Consider the following 4,370-nt stretch of genomic DNA (forward strand, 5'->3'; position numbering starts at 1 on the left):
CCAGACCAAAAGGATTATTAGCTATTCACAGAATTTAGCCTTCGATAAGCCACCCTTTCCTACCTCCAATCTGTCTCTATCACACACACACACACACACACACACACACACACACACACACACACACACTCTCTCTCTCTCTCTCTCTCTCTCTCTCTCTCTCTCTCTCTCTCTCTCTCTCTCTCTCTCTCTCTCTCTTGAAGGCTAATTTCAGATATAAATCTCCTCTGGAAAATCTTCTCTGATCCTCCCACTGGGAATGCTCTCTCCCACCTTAAGCAACCTTGCCTTTACTCATCTAGATACATGTTGAACAGCCCCTAGAATGTCAGCTCCACGAGGGCAGGGATTGTTTTGTTCCTGTCTTTATGGTCCAGGGTATGTAGTTAATGTTTAATGAATTGCAAGCTGGAAGGAATCACAGAGGCCATGTCATCAAACTGCTTCATTTTACAGAGAAGGGAACTGAGGCTTATACAGCTAATAAGTAGCTGACACCTTCTTCCTTGCCTCCCTCCCTACCCTCACCCCCAGTGAAATCATCTCCATCTGAGATCCACTTCATGCACTGTCTCTTTCCTGAAACCATTTCTGGACTCCCCAGCTGATGATGAGATTTTCTTCCTCAAAGCCAGGAGTTCTTTATCTGAATCTCTCCATTGTGTCCTAGTTATGTGGGTGTACATGTCATACTCCTCAATAGATTGTAAACTTCATGAGGGCAGTATCATTTTGGTCTCCCAGTTCCAAGTCTCTCCCCTTGTAATCCACCTTCCAAGCAGCTGCTGAAGTGACTTTCTTTGGGGGAAATTTATCATTCACTCCCTTACTCAATAAACTCCTGAGCCTCCCTATTACCCCTGAGATTAAAAATAAACTCATTAGCTTGGTATTTCAATTTCTCCATCACCTGACCCCTCCCTTTCCAGTCCATTTTTTAGTCCTTTTACACAGTATTCCCCTCTGCACACTCTACAATCCAGCTCACTATTCCTTACACACAAAATTTCCCCTCCCATTTCACCTCATGCCTTTGTGATGGCTTGAATGCCCTCCCTACCTCCACCTCTTGGAATCCGTAGCTTCATGTCTCAGTTCAAGGGTCACCTTGTGCAGAGGACCCCCCTCCCTCCCCACATGCTAGCACCTTCCCCCTAAGGTTGCTTTCTATGATCTCACGGGTATATGTTCCTCTACATTCCTGTGTTGTCTCCCCATCAGAATGCAATCTGCTGAGAGGTAAGGACATTTTCTCTTGGAACTTTGTATCCTCTAGTGCTCCTCAGAGAGCCAGACACAAAATATAATTGTGTTTGCTTGGTCTCTACAGTCTTACTCTCAGGCAGAGTACCAGGCATTTCTTCCTAGACACTTATTAAGCTAATCAAATGGAATTGAACGAAACAGAGAAAACAAGGCATATGGCAGGGGTTTAGGATGACAGGATTGAGAGTGAGGAGGGGGCTTTTAGATATCATGTGACATATGGAGAAACTGAGACTCAGAGAGCCTGTGTGGCATGTCCAATACCACATAGTATCAAAGAGTAGACTAGGGAGATGGGTGGCATTTAACAATCTTGGAACTTGGGGGCTACGTTTCCAGCTATTTCTGGATGCCCAAAGTCATTGTCATCCTCCTCCCCCAAACTGTAAAATGAGTCAAGGGAGGATCCCCAAAAGAAGCCTGAGGGGGCTCTAGACCAGCATTTACCTCCTTCTTGGCTCTGCCCTGTTCCAACATTTGTAAATCTTAACCCCCTCCCCACCCACCCTACTGTGTGACCCACAGGGTGAGAAAAGCCATCTTCTTGGTAACATTCCATTCTCTCAGTTAATTCCATGTTCAATCCATGGTTTTCTGCATTCAGCTCTGTATCCCCAGGAGAAGAAGTTGGAAGGAGAGGGTCTTCACTCCTCAGAGGGCAGGAGAAACAATGAATTTGTAGGAGGGAGTGGGGAGCTGTGGAATGGGTGGAGAAAAGTTGGAATCCAAGTGAAAGAGGCATGGGAGATATTATTAGGGAACAAGAGTTTAGGGAGGGGTAATGGAAGAGAATGAATATAGGGGATCCAGGGTTCTAGTTCTCCTCCTGCTCCCTTTTGGGGCCTTAAGTATCTAACCCACCAGTCCCCTGCTTTCACAGGACCCAGCCCTCTGACTAATGCTTAAACACTGTAGGTGACTCATGCATCTGACCCCATACATGTACCCAATCTATGATGTAATGAACAAAGCATTGTATTTGAAGTCATAAGACATGGGTTTGAATTCCAGATCTTTTAATTACTACCTATGTGGCCTTGAATGAGTCATTTCCCTTGCTTCATGCTTCAATTTTCTTATTTATAAAATAAAAACTCTGGATTAGATTATCTCTATTACAAGTCTACATCTTATTACCCTAAGATCTCAGGAATTTTACACACATGTGGACACGTGTGCACCTGCACATTCATGCACACAATCTGACACTTTGAGAATGTGAAATCTTTTGCCCTTCATCCCCAGTTCCCAACTCTCTTGGGCACTCAGACATCTAGCATATCAGCCCATCATCCCTAGAAATGAATGGTGGTAGAGGCAGCTAGGTGGCTTAATGAATTGAGAATCAGGCCTAAAGATGGGAGGTCCTGAATTCTTAAGCAAGTCATTTATGCCTACTCCTTACTGATCTTCTGCCTTGGAATTAACACATAGTATTGGTCTTTATTTTTTAGAGGTTAAAATGAACCTTATAAGTTTATTTTATTTTATTTTTATTGTCATGCAAAACCCAATTCCATAGTGGTCATGCATAACCAAAACACCAAAATAAAACTATAAATACAACCCCAACAGTTCTTTCTCTGGAGGTAGAGAGCATTTCCTGTCATTAGTCTTTCAAGATTGTCCCAGATCATCATAATGCTGAGAACAGTCAAGTTTTAACAGATAATCATTATCCAATGTTGTTGTTACTGTATGCCATATTCTCCTGGTGCTGCTTATTTCACTTTGCATCAGTTCCTGCAGATCTTTCCAGCTTTTTCTAAAATCATCTTGTTTATCATTTCTTTTATCACAATAGTATTCCATCATCAACATGTACCACAATGTATTCAGCCATTCCCCAACTTATGGACATTACTTCAATTTCTTTGCTGCCACAAAAAGAGCAGCTATGAATATTTTTGTACATATACTATTGATTCCAAGACAGGCAGAAAGTAAGGAGAAAGAGAAGGAGAGAGGGAGAGAAGAGAGGGAGCAAGAGAGAAAGGAAAATTGAATAAATGAATGATGGTAACTACCAGGATTTGGAGTAACCAGATAGCTGTTTCTAGCATTGACATCCCCAGGCTCTAATTCTCTACCAGATGCAATAGATCAATCCAGCACCCCAAGGATTCAAATAATTTATTTTGTTGAAACATATTCATATTCACAGGTAAAATGCAGTCCTCAAAGTGGTTCAATGTGGCATAAGATACTACATTATTAAAATTAGAGTTAGATAGACTACCTGACAGAATTAGAACACAATTAAGTAAGACTTGAGTCATTTAAGAAAATAACTTTCCTGGATAAAAAGTAATTCAGGAAAATGACAATAAAACAGCATTTTTCTACTCTCTGACCAATTTAAACCCAGGGATATAAGCAGGTACTACATTTTTCTCTTCACCACCCAGGAGGAGGATGTAGATGGCCAAGTAAACCATGTGCATTGAAGGTAAGGCATTGATGAAAGGAAGGAGGCGCTTCCAGGAAGGAAGTTAAAAACAGAGTTAGCTAAAATCCTCAGTAATATCTTTTGGAAGGTTCCCAACTCACCACTCCTTTGTACTACAGATACTCTGTGCTTGGCAAAACATCTTATGATCAGGTTAAGTCTCCTCCATCCATCTTCTGTATGTCTCTCTAGTGGCATGGTTGCTAGGAATTAAATGCATAGTCTCCTATCAAGTTATTATACTACCAACGACTATACAAAATAGTTCTGAATCTAAGTCTTTAGAAATTTATTATAATGGTTACTGCTATAATTACTACTATTAACTGCTAATCAATCAGAGGGCAGGAGCCAAGATGGAAGCTTAGTAGCAGTGAAAACTGAAACTGCTCTGACAATCCTTTCAAATCAATCTTTAAAAAAGTGCCTCAAAACAACAGGAGTCAAAAACCAGCAGCAAGATGGAATGTGGAGTCTCTCCCACTGAATACAATTTGAAAGATAGGCAAAGAGAGTTGATTTTCATGGGACAAAGGAGAAGCAGAAGCAAAATTGCACACAGTGGAGTGCTGGCTGACTACCCTCCCCCCATCTGCTGCTCCAGGTTCTATGACTAGGTATAGGGTAACTTTGGGATCCCGGGTGTTGGGCTACA

This window comes from Gracilinanus agilis, chromosome 3 (genome assembly GCF_016433145.1).
Source record: "Gracilinanus agilis isolate LMUSP501 chromosome 3, AgileGrace, whole genome shotgun sequence".
Taxonomy (NCBI): domain Eukaryota; kingdom Metazoa; phylum Chordata; class Mammalia; order Didelphimorphia; family Didelphidae; genus Gracilinanus; species Gracilinanus agilis.